At 46.1% G+C, this 19729-nt stretch overlaps 1 long non-coding RNA gene across 1 annotated transcript; it reads left to right on the top strand.

Annotated features, from left to right (window-relative positions):
• The first annotated feature begins 18515 nt into the window (after positions 1-18515).
• Positions 18516-19191, top strand: LOC123635115. Its single transcript, XR_006734055.1, has 3 exons — positions 18516-18570; positions 18744-18860; positions 19161-19191. It is a non-coding gene; the product is annotated as an uncharacterized LOC123635115 (long non-coding RNA).
• Positions 19192-19729: the final 538 nt, after the last annotated feature.

The following is a 19729-nucleotide window of genomic DNA, read 5'->3' as shown; positions in this document are numbered from 1 at the left end:
GAATCTGCCTTCTCAGGTCAGAGCTCGGCAGCTTCAGTAGCTCTCTGCACCCTCTCTCCCTGCCCCCACGTAGCTCACCTTTGCTCAGCACCTGGATTACCTTTCTGTCCTTGGCCCTTGTACTCAAGGCCTGGCGGGAATGCATGGCACCCTCAGAGGACACTGATGAGAGCTTAATGAAGGGACTGTCTACAGAGGTCTGGGCAAGGTCACAGGAAATACCTAGGGACAAGCAGCAGGAGGGGCTGTTACCACCCTTAGGCCTTAAGACTCAAAAGGAGAGAAGGGTGTTCTCTGAGCCTAGCCATGGGAGAGCGGATGTCCGACAGGAGCTGTGGCCGTGCAGGAGAATGGCATGGCCAGAATTGCAACAAGGCCGGGCAGAGGTGGAACGCTGAATGCTCTGTCCTTCTGCTCCCCCACCTGCTGCTGGTGCCCCCGACTGGCTGAGCCCAACTCGAAGCCAGAGGGCAAAGGGACGCAGGAACTGCAGCCCACGGAGATCAGCCTCCCAGGACACACGGCAGGGCAGGAAAGGGTGAGAGAGAGGAAAATAACCCACACATATTCGCATCAGCCTGTGAGGTGAAGGCAGTAGGCACCATCATTCCCATTTTCCAGAAGAGAAAAACTGAAGCCCAGTGTCAAAGTCAAAATAGGAATGTAAATTTAATGTTTTATTTGGGAAGAAAGAATTACAATTCAGTACATACACGCAGGGTGGATGGTCTTCGGTATACCCAAAGAACAAAGGGAGGGTCAGAGGTTTTATAAAAAGGAGAAATGTTACCTATTGCGCTTTGAGAAAGCTCCCTGGCACTGGTATTGTTCTGGGGCACTGGCAAGCTCTGATGGGCGAGCCACTGCGGTGGACAAAATCAGTCCTAGAGTTGCCGCAAATTATCTCAGAAGCTAAGATAAAACTGGTTTTAGGTTACAGCAAGCAGTTTCAGCGGTCAGGCCTGCAGAGAATGATGAATACATTCTTGGAGCAATGTTTTGTACGCTGAGTGCTTTTCCCCACTGGTTCTTCAACTCTGCTTTAGTTGAGTGTAACAAGAATGATCCAATTCTTATGATCAACTTTCACACCAGAAAGGAGTTCACAGGAACCTGCACTAGCGATACAGTGGAGCCAGATCTATAAACCAGGTCCCTGGCTCCCAAATCTAGTGCTCTTAAAAAAAAAAAATTAATTCTTGATCTAGTTGACCCAATCTAGTGCTCTTTGGATTCTGTCATCCAGGCCCAAGCCTCTGCCCAGCCCCCCACAGCAGTCCATGCCTTGCTCTGCTGTTCACTTGGCAAGTGCTCAACCAGCACTTGCTGGGACTAGGCTCTGTGTTCGCAAAGCTAGTCCGAATTTTGTATTGTATCACTTAAGACTATTTCATGCCTTATTTCCTGGCCTCAGAACTCCAGCACCTTCTCCCCAGTGCTCCCTCATCCCCACTCTCAGCTGATGACCCCGCCTCACATTTTATTGAACAGATGGAAGTCTCTAGCACCAAACTCGGCCCTCCTCTCTGTTGCTATTCTTGTGTCAGCACCTTCTCCCTCCTCCACCTGTTAGAACTGAAGATGTGTCTCTTCACATATGTGACCAGTCTTCCCATGTGGGCTGTGGATCCCACCCCTCTCATCTGGGCCCTTAGACATATCCTTCCTCTCCCTTCCCCACCATTAACCTCCCCCTCTCTACTGGACCATCCCCATCAGCCTAACCTGCCCTTGTGGCTATCCCATCCTAAAGTCCTCCCCCAGTCCCATAGTCCCCTCCAGCTACCACTCTGTCTCCCTGTCCCCTTCACGGCCATCCTTCTTTGTCGGTTGGTTGGTTTGACCATAGGATCAGAGGGTGGAGTTAATCCTAGTCTTCATTTCATGTCATCCTATAATTATAGGTTTGAGCAAGGCACTTTCCTGCTCCTAGACCACAAGGCCACCTTGCTATTTTTCCTTCTTTTCTTCAGGACCAAAAATGCTACTGGTCTTTATAAGGTGATCTTGTACCTAACAGCCTTGCTGAACTCTCATAAGTTTTAATGTTTGTTGATTCCATTAGTTCTCCTCTGTAGGAAATCAAATCATCTGCAAAGAGTAGCAGTTTCATTTCTTCCCTTTCAATCTATATCTGTTATTTGTTTTCTTTCTTTAAAGCATTGGCAAGGGCCTCCAGTTCTATGTTAAACAGGGGTTGATAGTCAGCATTTGTCTTATTCCTGATCTGATTAAGTATAATATTAATATTTTATACTAATATACTATATAGTATGTTTTGGTGTATATATTAAGGTTATGTAAATTTCACCAAGTTGAGGAAATTCCCTTCTCTTCCTACTTTCTAAGAGTTTTTAACAAACAAGTGATGAGTTTTATCAAAAGTTTTTTCTACATCATTGAGATATTCAAATGATTTTCTCCATGTATAATATGGAAAATTACACTGATAGAGTTTTCTAACATTGAACCATTCTTGCATTCCTAAGATAAATCATATTTGGTGATTATGATGTACTTTTTTCCTAAAACACTATTGGATTTGTTTAAAACTAAGGTAAAATAGCCCTATATATTTTTATTTTTCTGAACTTTCTTATCCAGTTTTGGAAACAAGAGTACAATTTTCATTCTTTTTCTATTTTCTGGAAATTGTCCAAGATAGGAGTTATCTGCTCTCTGGGAATTTGATAAAATTCATATAGAAAACCACCTGGGCCCAGGGATTTTTAGAAAGAGAGATCTTTGATTACCATTTAATTTTATATAGTATTTCTTGGTCTATTCAATTTTCATTTCTCCCTTAATCAAATTTTCTGTTTTATATTTTTCAGAAACATTTTCATTTCATCTGGATTTTCAAATTTATTATCATAGAGTTTTCATCATATATCTTAAAACTTCTGTTACATTTATATTTACTTTTCTGTGTTGTGTTTATTTGTGTATTATCTTTTTTCCTGCTCTGTCTTAACAGAGATCTATCTTATTATTCTTCTGAAAGAACCAGGTTTTAGTTTTATTAGTCATCTTTTTTGTTGTTGTAACTGGCACCCTCTATTTCTCTGCTTTCTTCCCTGCTTTTTAATATTTCCTACTATCTTATTTCTTTGAAGTTTTCTCTGTTGCTTCTTTTCTAAATTTTTTAGTTTGGTGCGTAGCTCACTTGTTTTAAATCTCCCTTGTATCTTGATAAATGTGTTTTAAACTACACATTTTCCCTTAAGTCCCATAGTCCTTTCATTGTCATTTGGTTCTAATTACTTTGTAATTACTCATATGAGTTAGTTTTTAACTCAAGTGATACTATTTAGTTTCAGACATACAGTTTTTTAAAAAAATGAAATCCTTTTGTTACTTATTTCTAATTTTCTTTCATATGTAGAGAACATAGTCTGAATGATCTTGATTAATTTGATTTATTGAGGCTTCCTTAATGACTTAGTACACAGGCTGTTTGTAAATGTTCCATGTGTACTCGAAAACAATATATATATTTAAGTATAGGTATATTTACCTATTTATTGTATTTTTAGATCTTGTATATCTCTGAATATTTTACAATTTTCATCTGTTTGTTCTATCAGTTTCTAAAAGGGATGTGTTCAAATCTCCAACTACAATTGTTGGATTACCCATTTCTCCCTGTAGTTCAGGTAGCTGTTGTTTTTTGTATTTTGAGGGTTTTTGTTCATTTGTCAGTTTTGGTGTTTCTCTCAAACACACACACACACCCTCTCTCAGGGCCTCTACTCTATGCCCCTCCTCTGGCCCACTCTTTCCAGAGATATCTGCCTGGGGGCTCCCCGCTTCCTTCAGGCTACTGAAGTGCCTCACCACGCACGGCCTCTGACTCGCACCACCTGGCTTCTGCTTTTGGCTCCAACCTGCTCTCCTGACACTTGCGTCCTCACTCACTCCACTCCAGCCATGCCAACCTTTCCACAGCTCCCAGGGAGTCTTAAGACCCTCCCCACCCCAGGCCCCAGCACCTGAAGCTCTCTGTGCCTGGCAAGCTCTTGTCCAGCCTCATTGCATTGCTGGCCCCGCTCATCCTCCAGAATTCAGTTTAAATGTCACCTCTTCAGGGAGGTCTTCCAGGATCCACCATTCTCTCTCCCAGCACCTAAATTTTCTTCATTATATTCATTACACACTACAATTATTTGTCTCACTTGTTTTATTTTAAATTATCTATTTCTGCTCCAGAATGGAAGCTCCTTAAGGGTAAAGATTGTTGTCCATATAGTGCACTGCTATATGCCCACTACCGGGAACAATGCTTGGCACATAGCGGATGCTCAAGAAAAATTGCCAGATGAATGGACGACTGAACAAATCAATGAAAGGGAAAGGATCACTAAAACTTTTCATGCTAGGAAGAGTGCTGGGTGCCATTTGTACATTTGCTCCCTTTTTGACCCTCACGGCGACCCCAGGAGTGTTAAGGACGCTTCTATTAATACAAGCACACAGTCAGCAGGTGGCAGGACCTCTCAGAGCGTCAATGTGCCTCTAGGTTGCAGCCTCTGCCTCTCAGTCTCCCATGCCTGCGGGTTGGGAATAGGGCCTCCTGGATGCATCAATGCCATGGCAGCAGGAGGAAGAAAGAGCTGAAAAACATGGCCTGGGAATCCTTGTACTTGGGTGCTGTGAGTGGTGCTTCATACAGTAGAGGGCAAGGGCTTGACGTGGCAAGATCTGAACTTTCCTCATCCCCACCAGCAGGGAATGCAGGTTTATTGGGAGCTGTGGAGCTGGGCTCAGTTGGCCCTTGGCATCACTTTTGCCTTCACAGTCCTCCAACCTTCTAGTGGGCAGGAGTGTAGGCTGGGGGACACATCTTCAATGGAGGTCAGAAGTGAGAGGTCAGAGTAGGAGAGCTCAGAAGACCCAGGGTTGAGTTCTGGATCCCTTTTGTTCTCAAGAGAGTCCCCACTCACTTATAACCTCTGGCAAGTTTTTTTAAATCTAACTTATAAAACAGGGATAATTATGTCTGCCAACGTAGCTCCCAGGGTTGCTGTGGGTCCCAGAGGATGGAATGTGTGTGAAAGAACCAAAAAATGCTGCTAGACTGCGGCAGACTCTTGATGTGTGTTAATTTCAGGCATCCAGTTTAAGAGGTGCTACATGGATTTTAGATACCGTTTGGTGAAAATACAAGCCTGATTATGGAGCTTTGGGGACTTTCATGGATTTGAGGCCATCTGCTGCCTTCCCACTGGCTTTCTGTTTGGTTCTGCTCAACTATGCTGAGTAAGGTCTTCTTTGAATGATTATCATGTTTGAAGGATTTTTTATTTAATGAAGTGTGAGTTGAACTGGGATTTAGCTGTTAATGTTTCCAATTTCTTTCCAATTACTGTAAGAATTTTATAAGCAGTTTTATACTTATAATAATATTCCCCCTCTACGTCAGGAAGAGCAGCCGCATATCTGATTTCAAGCCTTGTGTTCATCTAAGTCTTGGGGAAAGACAAAGAAAGGGAGAGAATGAGAGAATGAAAGAGAGGGAGACGGATTGGATCTTTGTGATTGGATCTTTGCAGCACTCCTGTGAGTGAGAAATTCCATTCATATCAGGTTGATTGCAGGCAAATTCTCAGGTTCTACAGAAGAAAAGGCTGACACACAATAGCCATTTGTGCTACTTTTCTAAGTGAATGTGCTTAGCAGTTAGTTTGCTGTGGAGTTTGGGAGCGTGATAAGGTTAATTCAGGCAGCCCCTGACATGTAATTTATAAACAACCCTACATAGGAATAACTGTCACAGCTTCTAGCTGCAGTCCCATTGCTCCAGAAACTTCTGAACTCCTTTTCCGATTCCATGTCAATCACTTCTCTACTCAACAAACAGCTGTCAAGAGCTCAGGGTGGGAGGCTGTATCTGAGAATGTGGGCTCTGGAGCTATGTGGTTGGCGTTTAAATTCTGGCTGAGCAGCTGTGAGACCTTGGACAAGTGGCTCTTAAAGACTAACTGGAGGCAATTCTTTTGTATCTTTGTTCCACAAATAATTATGCTTCTCTCCAGATCCTTGAACTTTATACTTTACAGACACTGGAAATCTTGAAAATGGTTGTGATTGCCTTCTTCCTGTGGATTACAGGAAAGGTCAGAACTAACTACGCGTGTGGCTTATCTGTGGTCTATAAGATATCATGGCAAGCATTTTGTTACCGGCATGACTTGTGGCTCTACTTTACTTTCCTTCTCTTATTTTCTCCTTGCCTTGCTTGAATTTTCTTAAACATCGTTCATTTCTCATTTTTGGCCTTCACTTGACCCATTGGCCCTGCTCTGCTGCAGCGAACCTTTCCATGTCTTGCAGGACAGCAGGTGGTTAAGAGAACATACTCAGCTCCACCGTTACTGTGCTAACCTTGGCAAGTTGCTGCGTTTCCTCCCCTGTGAAGAGCTGTTGTAAAGATCAAATGAGACTTACATAAAGTGTTTAGATTTGTGCCTGCTATCACCAATTCTGTCACTATAACAATGTCACAATAGGACAAAGGCCTCCATGTTCTAGAACATTCTTTTTCAAAATGTGAGGTTGTGCTGGGGCACACATCTGAGGAGGCAATGGGCTGAAATCCAACGGCACTTTACTCCCCAAATCTGGGATTGGGCTACACCCACTTAGGGGAAGGAGTCCCTTTTAAAAGTGGCTCCTGACCTCACACCTCTTCCCTATTTCTTTATGAATTGAACAGCCATGAAAGAAAAGAATTGACAAAATGGAACAAGATTTTCCATTTGGAAGAAGTTTAATCTGGTGTTGAAAGAAGTTGAATCAAAAAAGCTCAGAACTTGCAAGAGCCCTGGGAGAAAAGGTGTTGTGGTTATAACCTCTTGTCCTAGACTTTCAAAATAAGGCTTATGTGGTGAAGTAGGTGGGCTCGGCTGAGGCCAAAAGAAGTCCAATATGGCGTCAACTTGTATCCAAATGGACAGTTCCTTCCACATATGCATCTTCCAGAAGTCTTGATCTCACCAACCCTTGACTACAAAAAAAGGTCTCATTTCCTCTAGTAACCAAATTATAACTCTGAGCCTCTACCTGCCAAATTGAAATTCAGTCATTTGCCCAGGTTGTCCTCCCCAAATGTTCATAAAATGACACATGCACAAACACACACATCCCCCCACCATCTGTGACCCTTAGCCCCACCTCAGTCCTTCTCTTTGCTCTCCTGCTGCCATCTACTGGAAGAGAAGGAACTCCGACATAAGGGAGTTGGCTGACCACTGAGCTCTGACCCCCTGTCTCCAGCTCAGCTGCTTCCAACCTGCAGGAAGGGCTGAGTGTGCCAAGGTCTTAGCCAATCTCCAGAGAGCAGGGCTGACTGAGCCACCACTCCAGCGGATCCCAGGGCCCATCTGCCTGTGCAGATTATGCTCATTTTTTCCCCCAGTCTTGGTGCTCCTCAAGGAATGAGAAAAGATATCCCACAATGAGGCTGCCTAATAGAAAGATCACATGGGCCCTAAATGTCCACCCCTAATGGCACAGCTGTTTTTGTGCACACACCTAACCTTTCTCCCTCCACCCCTAGGATGCCCTAGTTGGGCCATGGCCCAGTGTTCCCAGGTCAGCTGCACACTGTGTCCTGGAGGGGCACTCTCCTTCCTGAGCCCTGCTTCCTCCCACCTGCTTCTTCGTGGAGTGTTTCCTCTTGGGGTCCCCCATTGCCTTTTCTGCTGTCTGGCCTCAGCCAAGCCCACCTACTTCACCACAGGAGCCTTATTTTGAAAGTCTAGGACAAGACGTTATAACCGCAACACCTTTTCTCCCAGGGCCCTTGCAAATTCCTGGATACATATAGATACCTGAGGCTCCACAGGCTACTTTAGCCAGTGCCAAAGATACACGGCAGAAAGGGTAATGGCTGACCCTCCCCTGCAGCACCACAGCAGCAGGCACTGCCCAGCCAAAGGCCCTGGAGCCACAGTCGTGTTTTCTGTGTCTCTTCAAAACTGTGCAAAATTCACCAGTTGTGTGGCCTCCCAACCCCCACATCTAGCTCTCTCATCTGCTCGTTAGGTATAGACCTAATTAGTTCTAGACCTTGGAGCTGGTTCTGCTGGAGCCCACCAGAGAATGCCTGGGCACCTACTGACCCATGCAGCAGGGCCCAGGAACACAAGGCTGGACCCAGCAAGCTCCACGGGAAATGAAGGACATGGTCCTATTCCATTCAGGAAGCAGAAAGAAAAAAAAAAAAAAAAAAACAGATTGAGAAATGGGCTCCCAAGTTAGGATTGGCAGACTTAGCAGATAAAAATGCAGGATGCCCAGTTACATTTGAATTTCAGATAAACGACAAATAAACTTGTTTCGTATAAGTATGTCCCACGCACTATTTGGGCATCCTGTGTTTTCTCTGGCAGCTCTATCCCAAGGCCATAAGAGCTACTGTCACGCCCCTGCAGCACTTGCTGAAGCCACAGAACCGCACCGCTGCCCTGGCCGCTCAGGATTGTAATGCACAGCCTAGGTACCCGAGAGGTAGCCGCGGGTCACATGCGGCCCTTGTGCTGGCTGTGTGCCCGGAGGTAAACCAGAGTACACAGCCCTGGGCTGGAAGAGAAAAGGACAGTTTCCAGGAAGAGAGTTAGAAGAGAGGATTCAAGGCTCCTGCTTTTACGAGGAGGGTGCCGCCCAGTGTGCTCGCCTCTTGGCTTTAACAGCTCCCATGTGTTTGTCTGGGAGGAACACACTGGGAAGCCCTGGGCTGGGGCATGCACACTCTCTAAAGCAAGGGGAAGCTTTTGTCCCTCGGACGAGCATTTCATAGAATGGTTTCATTCCTCTAAACTCCAAATGTGTTTCTTCCCCCAGTGAAAGGAAAAGGAGGTGTGAGCTGGGGAGGAGACAGCCAGACCAGGAGGCCACTGTCCAAATAGGCCTGGTGGCTGTGCCTGGCGGACACATCATGCACGGCAGGGAGGGGCCACGACAGTGACCCGGGGCAGCCTCCTACTACGGCCTCCTGCATTCTCTATAGGGCCCTGTGGGGATTTCCAGTATTTCCAGACCTAAATGATCCAGAAAGGAATGGTAATAAAAATACCTTATACTTCAAAGTTTACAAAAGCATGTTTATAGACATTATCTTATTAGCCTTCGCAACAGCCATGTGAGGCGGGAGGTCTGTTAAGGGAAGGGAAGAGCGTGTTAAGATGTATCCAGGATTTGTTTTAATCAGGCATGGTAAGACATGGAAATGACTGTTATGAAGGAAGAAACTTATGCTCACAGGTCCTTAGAAACAGGAGGTACAGCGTGCCACGCAGGGCCCCGTGGGGAGGTGCCAGTGCCAGGCAGGAGGCAGGAGCCGGGGAGCAGAGAACATGGCCCAGAGCCTTTACTGGGGTTCTTGCAGGAAAGAATGGGTGAGACAGGGCAGGTGTGCTGAGTAAATTTAGGATTGGGTAGTTGAATCATTCCGGCAGGCCCTGGGCTCTAGGGGTGGTCACTGGTTGTCCAGTATCTGGCCCTGGGGTGGATTAGGGCAGGGGGAATACTGGCTTGTGTGTGAAAGTTTGATAAAAGAGATGGCTGGGTGTGTGGGCCCTGCATTGGCTGGTTTGCAGAGGAGAGTCATTTGCTATCTCTAGGAATTAGCTAGCCCTAGGAGGGGCAGTCTCTCTAGGATCAAGGCCCAAATACCAGAATATCAAGAATACAGAAGATAAAACATGGTCATGGTCAATACAGAGAGGCCAGAGACATAACTTCCCCAGAATTACAAGGCTGGAGAGGAAGAGAACTGGGACTCAAACCCGGTGTCCTGGCCCCAGTCCAGGGATCATTCCAAGATGGTCCTAGTCCTCCTTCCAGGTAAGTGGATGACCATGAACAAACCCATTGAGCAGGTTGACCAACAGGGACCAAGGGGTTTCCAGGATGTGGGACTTTCAGCACTAAAGCCAGGACGGTCCCAGGCAGACTGGGATGGCTGATCACCCTATGCATGAGTCAGCAGGGGCTCCCTTGCTGCCTCTACTCCTTCCTCCTCCTGACAGGGAGCACTTAAGCAAGGCCTTAGCCAGGGACAGACAGGAGTGGGGAAGGAGAAGGCTGAAGAGTGAGAGAGGAAGGGCTTTGAGGACTATGCAGTCTCACCTCTAAGTCTTTGCCCATGCTGATCCTTCTACCTGGAGCCCCCCATTCTCCCTAGTTCCGTCCTTATCCCTCATTCACTTAGTTCTTAAATGCCCCTCAGATGTCCTGACAGGAACTGGAATGTCACCACCTCCAGAAGCACGCCAACCTCTGCAAGACTGGGTTAGGTACTCTGTGTGCTCCCAGTGTATAATTACTTCATCACGGAAGTTTGTGTTATTGCTTGTTTACTTACCTATCTCCTCCCCCAGAAAGCAGCAACATGAGGGAGGGGGCTGTATCTTCATGCATTTATCAGTTCAGCAAATAGTTATTGATTGATTGCTGTGTGTCAGGTACTAGGTTAAACACATCGTAACCTGGGCATACGATGATGGAAACAAATCCAGTTCCTGCTCTCAGGGAGCTTACAGTCCGTGGGGCGTGACAGATGTTAATCAAAGAATCACACAAGATAAAATACAATTACAACTATATTGGTAATCATTTGTTTTGATTAGCATGTAAGAAGTGCCACACAGGAGGCGTGTCCAGTGTTAGGAGAGCTTATAATAGGGGACCAGGGAGGCAGAGAAGCTTCCCTTGTGGAAGCGATGATGGAGTGGACATTCTGAGGCCAAGAAGGGGTTAGCTAGGAACACGGGCAAAAGGAACAGTGTGTTCCCTTACTGGGGAGGGAAGTCAGCCATTTACAAGCCAAGGTTCTCAGTGGGGGTGATTTCCTACACTACGCTTGGTGCTAGGTGTATGAGAAAGTTGAAAGATAGATCTTGCCCTGGGGCTTCATAGACCTGGGAAAACACAAGAACTTGCAGGTACCCCAACTCCACTCAGCCTCAGCCTTAAACTCAGCCATCCTTCTCTCCCACCTCCCCCCGCGAGGTGTCTTGGGAGGCAAAATCCATTGTCTGTGAGGAAACTCTCTGGGCTTCCCAGACTCCAGGAAGCCAGAATTCAGCTGTCAAGATGTCCCTAGTCAATCTGCAACAAACCAGCAAATTGGGGGAAAAAACAAACGTGAGGCTTGTCTGCGTGTGTGCACATGCGCACGACCAACCCCACCCCGCCACCCTGCGTTCTACCCGCCTGGGCCTCTGACTTTCTATACTGCAGAATCAAACCCACAGGAAACCACAAAGTGAAGAGACAACCCCCACAGAATGGGAAAAAATCTTTGAAAAGTACTTATCCACCAAGGGATTGATTACTGGAACATACAAGGAGCTCAAGCAGCTGAGTACCACAAATAAATAATCTGATTTTGAAAACGGGCCAGGCCGGGTGCAATGGCTCATGCTGGCAACCCCATCACTTTGGGACAGGGAGGCCGAGGATTGCTTGAGCCCAGGAGTTCGAGACCAGCCTGGGCAATGCAGCAGGATATTGTCTCTGTTTTAAACAGTGGGGAGAGGGGTGCCAAAGATCTCAGCAGACATTTCTCAAAAGAAGACATACAAATAGCCAACAGGTATGTGAAAAAGTGCTCAACATCATTAACCATCAGAGAAATGCAAATCAAAACCACATCGCACTATCACCCCAGTTAAAATGGCTTGTATCTAAAAGACAGGTGATGACAGGTACTGAGAAGGGTGTGGAGAAAGGGGAACCCTTGTACACTGTTGGTGGGAATGTAAAGTAGTACAACCACGGTGGAGAACAGTACGGAGGTTCCTCAACTGAAAATAGAACTACCATACGATCCAGCAATCTCACTGCTGGGTATAAATCCAAAAGAAAGGAAATCAACATATGAAAGAGATATCTGCACTTCCATGTTTATTACAGCACTGTTCACAATAGCCAATATATGAATCAGCCCAAGTGTCCATCAATGAATGGATAAATGGATACAGAAAATGTGGTATATATATGCAACGAAATATTATTTGCCCACAAAAAAGAATGAAATCACATCTTTGGCAGCAACATGGATGGAACTGGAGGCCATTATGTTAAGTGAGATAAGCCAAACACAGAAAAACAAATGATCACACGTTCTCAGTAACATGTGGGAGCTAAAAAAGTCAATCTTACGAAGCCAGAGAGTAGAATGGTGATTACTAGGAGCCAGGAAGTGTAGGGGGATGAAGAGAAAAAAAAAAGAATATAAATGTATTTATTACCACTGAACTGCGCACTTAAAAATGGTAAAGATGATAAATTATGTATATGTATAGTTTACCTCAATAGAAAATAAATGAAAAATCAAAAATTAAAAAAAAATACCTGAGGTGTGTACGCATTTGTGCACAGGTACACCATCCCCCACCCCCACTCCATACATTCCACCCACCTAGGCCTCTGGGGGTTGCTCTCTACCCTGGAGAATCATAAATTCTCTTACTGCTTTCTTTCTGCTCTGGGATACAAAACCAGATCCTGGGAGGAGCAGGCCAACTCCAACAGCAAAGTCAATGGCAGCCACAGAAGAGCAACTTTCGGTGGCTGATGCAAGGGCACACCTCTTTTTCTTGAGTTATATAAGAGAAAGTGACCCTGAAGAGGGGGGACAGGTCCTTCTCCACTCCCCCAGCTTCCAGCCTCAAGTCCCCACAGCCAGGGAACCCCTCTCTAACTCTCTTCCTCATGCTACCTGTTTGGACTTTCTTACCTCGGAATGCTACTTCTGTTGTCCATTATGTCTTCTTTCATCACTAGAAGTCCAATGTGCTAGCCATTGCACCAAAGAGCCACCTCATTTTGTCTTTTTTTTTTTTTTTTGAGACAGAGTCTCACTTTGTTGCCCAGGCTACAGTGAGTGCCGTGGCGTCGGCCTAGCTCACAGCAACCTCAAACTCCTGGGCTTCAGTGATCCTACTGCCTCAGCCTCCCAGGTAGCTGGGACTACAGGCATGCGCCACCATGCCTGGGTAATTTTTTGTATATATATTTTAGTTGGCCAGATAATTTCTTTCTATTTTTTTAATTGAGACGGGGTCTCGCTCTTGCTTAGGCTGGTCTCGAACTCCTGACCTTTAGCGATCCACCCGCCTCAGCCTCCCAGAGTGCTGGGATTACAGGCGTGAGCCATCGCGCCTGGCCTATCATTTTGTCTTTTTTATTTAGTTAATTAAACAAGTATTTGTTAAGTGCCTATTTGCCTGGCACAGCTCTAGCCCCTAGTGCTACAGTGGTATGCACTAATGCAATCATTTGAGCTGAAATACTGGAAGTCATCCCCACCAGATGGTAAATAGCTGTGGCCCTAAGTCCTCCCCTGTCTCTCCACACCCCGGTCTTGGCCACCCCAGACCCAGGATCCAGGATCCAGGTCTCCAGGATCTCCCAAAGATCAAACAACTAAAAGGCTTTCTCTAGAGCTATGGGCTGTAGCAACTCTGATTGGTTGGGGAGCAAAGCTGAGAGATCTCTTTTGGTGTTTAGGGAAGACCTCTTGCAGAAAGTGACATCAGAGCAGAGACCTGAGCGAAATGAGGGAGTGACACGGGAAGATCCAAAGCAAGAGGATTCTAGGCAGAAGGAACAACAGATGTGACAGGCCCTGGAGTGGGATCAGGTGCCAAGTTCAAGGACACGAGAGGTATGCATGGCTGAAGCAAGGGGAAGAGGTAAGGTTGACCAGAAGCCAGGGAGCACATCCTGAAGGCCTTTGCACTGCAGAGTCTGGGTTTCATTTTAAGTGTGGTGGGAAACCAGGGAGGGCTTCAGGCAGAAGAGTGACAGGAAATGCATTACATTTTAACAGATTACGCTGGCTGCCATGGGTGGAAGGACAGAGCCAGTCAGGGGAACAGCCCACTGGTCCCATAAGAAGCTCCTGATCCCCCTGGAGGCACATGCTGGAGCTTCAGAGAGAGGGATGGAGCCCAGGAAACCTGGCTCTCGGCTCCAGGTCTCCTAGGCGGAGTCTCACACTGAGGGGACAGTTATTGCAGGAACGCTACGCTCCATGTAGGGAGGATGTGGCATGGTGGGAGAGCACAGGTTTGGAAGCTCGCGTGTCAGATGTGCCTGGCTTCCAGTCCCTGCCTCGGGGGGTTGACTTAGCTGAGCATCCTTGGAAATGTGACTTGGCTTCTCTGAGCCTCTCTTTTCCCTTCTGTGAAAAGAGAGTTAAAACTAATTATAACACCTACATAGCATTCATTATGTGCCAGGCATTGTTCTGAGTGTTTTATGTGCAATAACTCACTCAACCCTACTCATAACCCTACAAAAAGACACAGTTGTCACTCTATTTTATAGAGAAGGACCTGAGGCACCTAGATGCTCAGTGGTTTTCTTGAAGCCTTACAGCTGGTGCGTGGAGAAGCTGGAATTTGCATCCAGGTATTCGGCACCAGAATCCCTGCTCTTAGTCATCCTGCTCTGCCACTTACTTTACAGGATCACTGAGAGGTCAGTGATCAAAGACGCTTGCCTGATTCTCGTAGAAATAGAGCACAATAGGTCAAGAATAGTTAGAAAATCAGGAAGCCTCAGAATCAGATGCTTCAATGAGGGTGCGCCCACGGAGATGCCCAGTGTTTGCTATACAGCGTGGCAGAGACCGGAAGCAACCATCTGTCCTGTGAGAATGGATCCATGAACTCTGGTTTATTCATGCAATGGAGTACAATGCAGCAGTGAACAAGGAGGAGCTAGAACACAGATAAATCTCAGAAACCAAGTTGGACAAGGGGAGAAGCCAAGTTGCAAATGAATATATACAGTATGACACCAAGTATGAAAATCTGAAAACATACAAACAGATCTATGCTTTGCTTGTGGATATGCATCTGCCTATTTTAATATAGAATATTTATGCATCCTAGAGCAAGATAATGTGAAAGAAGCAAAGCAGGGACAAGAAGGAGACTCACTGTTGTCAGAGAGTGGGTAGCTTGGATGACAAGAAGGGATGAGCAGAGGAGACGCGGGTCCCATGTTAGTTTTAACATTTTATTCAATTATTGAAAAAAGGGTCTGAAGCAAATATGACAAAATGCTCTCACCTGTTAAGACTGAGTGAAGGGACAGAGTTTCTATTTCATAATGATGGCTAATATTTGTTGGGAGCTTACCATGTGCCAGAACTATTGTAGGAGCTTTATGGGTGTGAACTCACTTGATCCTTTAAAGCAATCCTATGAGGTTGTTCTAATATAACCTATAGTCTTATAGATAAGGGGACTGAAGCACAGAAAGATTAAATAACTTGCTCAAGATTACACGATCGGCAGGTGGTGGTGCTAGATATGACTCACGTGCTGGCAGCTTGACCGCAAGCTGTGCCGTGGTGCTTGCTGGAAAGCAGAATGCCTGTGTGCCCACTGTGTGCCGGCCACGCTCTGAAGGCACTATGGACATTAACCCGCATCCTCGCCGCAACCTCCAAATGGGTGTCATTGTCCCTGTTTGACAGAGGAGGGCGTTGTGGTGCAGAGTGGTACAATAATGGTGGCAGGAGGGGGTGTCGATGTTTGGACACCCCGTCCGTCAGTTTAGTTCTAGAGTGTGTGCTCTTAACTGTCACAAAAAGACACCACTTGAGGAGCCAACTATTATATTATTCTCAGTATTTTGATGCATGTTTGAAATCCTTCATAATTTAAGTGTTTTCATTAAAACAAGATTAACTGAAAACGAAAAGGGGGTCATCGGTAGTGGTAAACACTGTGGGGAGAATGAAGATCTGGAAATACCATTGTGTGATCTCGAAGAAGTCATGGCGGCCCTTTCCGTTTGCCCTTGTCACTGCTCCCTTCCTTCCCTGGGCCAACCTCCGATGCTACCTCCAATAGCACTGGGTTATAATTATGTTTCTGTCTTTCTCCCCCATAGACTATGAGATCTTTGAAGGTAAATCTATTTTTTTTTTTTTTTTTTTTTTTGAGACAGAGTCTCGCTCTGTTGCCCAGGCTAGAGTGAGTGCCGTGGCATCAGCCTAGCTCACAGCAACCTCAAACTCCTGGGCTTAAGCGATCCTACTGCCTCAGCCTCCCGAGTAGCTGGGACTACAGACATGCGCCACCATGCCCGGCTAATTTTTTGTATATAGATTTTTAGTTGGCCAGATAATTTCTTTCTATTCTTTTTAGTAGAGATGGGGTCTCACTCTTGCTTAGGCTGGTCTCGAACTCCTGACCTCGAGCGATCCACCCTCCTCGGCCTCCCAGAGGGCTAGGATTACAGGCGTGAGCCACTGCGCCCGGCCGTAAATCTATTTTTTGAAATATATCTTTGTGCCCCCAAGGGCAGTGCTTACTAAAGAATTGATGTAAAATAATTCTTGTTGGATGAATAGTGAGGCCCAAAAAAGAAGCCAATTGTCTCCCACTCCCACCACCCACCGCGTCCCAACTCATACAGGAGCTGACAGCTCTGCTGGTCCTCACGAAGGTTGGATGAGGCCCCAGCTAAGATGTAGGGGTCAGGATGTAGGGCAGTGGAGGAAGAGTGAGAGGGACAAAACTCAACCAAAGACAGCCCGTTGGAAGCAGGTGCCAGGGTGGGCCGGGTGCCAATCTGACGAGATCAACGCTGCAGGAGAATGGGTGGTTAGGCACAGAGGGACAGAGGAGCTTGGGTTTGATGACAGTGCTTGGCGATAGGACAAGCTGCCTTGTGCGGATGCTGCAGCACCACCGAATGAGTTTTCCGAACCTGAACAAGACACAGAATCTATGGAAAAGTAAGAAAGGAAGTGGACGGACTCAGCCTCACATTCCCTCCATGAGAACTTCCCCCGATCAGAAATAGACACTGGACTCCCTTGTCATGGATGGATTTTTTAAAAAATACGTAGATACAAAAGATTTTCTTTCAGCTTCCTGATTTAAATGTTTTAGTGCTGATGTATCACTAAATACTCACAAAGGTAAACCACTTGGCTTGTGGCAGCAAACTGCAATGTGAAAATATTTACCGGAGTGAGAAACTGACATTTCTTGGGAATGCAGAGTATTTGACTCTCTGAGCCTAAATTTCTTCCTCTCCTAGCTTGTGTTTGAACACCATTGGTTGAACATTTGCCTTTAGCTCTGATTTTGCTTCACCGTCATAGCTTAGCACTTCCCAGAGACTTATCTGTGTCCCGTGAAAAAAGGTGATTGAAGACATGAGGGAGAAAGACAAAGAGAGGGAAATCCAGACGCAAGCACTATTCTTAATACCTTCTCATGTTTCTCCCAGTTTCAGGAGCCCTCGAAGTGGATGCACATGAAGCCTTGTGAGTGCATGTGTATGTTATGGACATATAGATACTCCATTCAGAGATTTCTGAGATTCCTAAGATTCCCCAAAGCATTTTCAAACTTCAGATTTATTTACAAATTAAAAAGTTATCTGGCAGTTAAGAAAACTATATCACCCAGAGCCACACACCAGGCCCTTGATAACATTGCTCATGGTCTTCTCAGCCGTGACAGCTTTGAGATAAAGCGTGAACCCTGGTCTTCAGAAGCGTAGGGCTGGAGGGCCATTAATCCTAATTCTTTTCCAGCACTTTCATCTTCAGAGAAACAGAACGTACTGTGACCAGGCCTCTTTGACAGAGCTCATTGTAAGCTGTTCCTTAGAAAAGGGAGGCCTTTTTAGCTTAGTGTAGATGTCTCATTCACTGTGTTAACTAAGAAAAAAGCTAGTCAAAGTATCTTCAAGTGATTTTCTTCCCTTCAAGTTTCTAGATGAAAACAAGCCTCCGAGTTATCTTGGGTCCCTGTCGCTCCCTTACCGCCCCCACCCAGCCGCTGCCAAGTGCTGCCAGGCCTGCCCTCCAACCTCCCCTAGGTTGTCCCCACCCCGCTCTCTTGCTGCAGCTTCCCTGGCCAGCCTCCTCGCTGGCCTCCTGCTTTCCCGTCATCCTCCTTCACTCTGTCGTCCCTGTTACCGACAGATTCATCTTCCTCCAGCGCCCGGGGCACAGTCACGGCTCAGACGTGCTCACCAACTCTGAGGCTCTGATTTTTCCTACATCTAATTCAGAACTCTACAGGCCTCCCTTGACCCCGAACGTGAAGTCTGAATTCTTTAGCCTGCCACTCCAGGCCCTCCCTAATCTCACCAGCCCACCCGTCCTTGTCACCCACCTGCTCTCGTTGTCCTTGACAGCCACACGTCCTTGTTACCCATGCGACGTCATCGTGGAGCTTACATTCCAGCCACGCTGAGGGGCCGCTTCCGGTGCTCTGCTGCTCCTTGTCCTTTGCTCACGCTGTTCTCTCTACTTGCAGTGCCCTGTCCCCCAAATACTGCTTGTCCTGCAAGACCCAAGCCCAGTGTCACCTCCTTCTTAAAGCTGTTCGGATCCCCCACAGCCGCGTGTACCCTCTCTTTCCTCTGCATTCACTGCACTCTTTGCACTCCCCCTTCCTCCCTCCCTCTCTCTCTGAAATATCATTTAAGTACAAGTCATCTTAGATTGTGCCTAGTTTGAGAGCAGCATCTTCAATGCAATATCATACATAAAGTGTACACCAGGATGCCCGGCACACAGTAGGTATTTGGTAAATGCCCGGCACACAGTAGGTATTTGTTAAACGTTAGTCTCCTCCTTTCTGTCAAGCTTTTATAAGGTGAACCACTAAAATATCATGGCAGCCACAGTACAACTGCTTTTCTTGAGGAGCCCGGGGACTTCACAACTGTGTCCGTCTGCTTGTTTTAAGGAAGATGGCGTGACGTATCAGAGCACAACAGACCTGAGTCTGAATCTGGATTCTGCCTTGTAGTACCTTAGTGATTTTAGAAAATTTGTATAACTCCTTCATTTTTTCATCATTCAGGTAAGTTGTATCCATTATATATAAGGTATAAGTATCCATTATACTAACATTAGAACTGTAGATATCAGACTTATAAAGAGAAGAGACCCCAGAAGTGTGGGTGGATGTGTATATTATCTTATTTGAATAAGATAGAAGTTTGTTGTTCTTTGACATAATAGCACAGGCAGATGAGGACAGGTAGGAGACTCTGTTCCCTAAAGCCACCCAGGGCCCCACATTCTTTTTGTCTTGTTGTTCTGCCATTGCCCAGATGAGCTAACACTTACTCACCAGCCCCACAAACACATCTCTTTCCAGTTCCCAGGAAGGTGGAGCGGAGAAAAACGCCTCTTTTTGTAAGTACTTCACCCCAAAGTTGCACATACCACTTTTTTTTATTTCAATAGATTTAGGGGGTACAAATGTGTGGGGGGGGTTGTTAGATGGATGAATTGTATAGTGGTAAAGTCTGGGCTTTTAGTGTACTCATTACCTGAGTAGTGTACATTGTACCCAACAGGTAACTTTTCATCCCTCACACTCCCTCCCACCCTTCCCCTTCAGAGTCTCCAGTGACCATTGTGTCACATGATGTCTGACACATCACTTTCCTTCAAATGCTATCGTCTAACTCTGTGACTATATCTAGCTGCAAAGGAGGCAGGAAATGCTTAGCAACCCTGAGCCTCTGATTCCTTAGTCATCCTATTCAGGAAGAGCCGGGCAGCTCCTACACTGCTAAAACTCAGAGTAGGGAAGGTTCTGTTACCAAAAGAAGGCTAAGAGGTGCTGGCACCTGTAATCCCAGCTCTTTGGGAGGCTGAGGTGGGAAGACTGCTTGAGACCAGCCTGGGCAACATAGTAAGACCCCCATCTCTACGAATAAT

This window comes from Lemur catta, chromosome 3 (genome assembly GCF_020740605.2).
Source record: "Lemur catta isolate mLemCat1 chromosome 3, mLemCat1.pri, whole genome shotgun sequence".
NCBI lineage: Eukaryota > Metazoa > Chordata > Mammalia > Primates > Lemuridae > Lemur > Lemur catta.
Note: the sequence above shows the minus strand (reverse complement) of the source record. Positions and strands in the feature narration are given on the sequence as shown.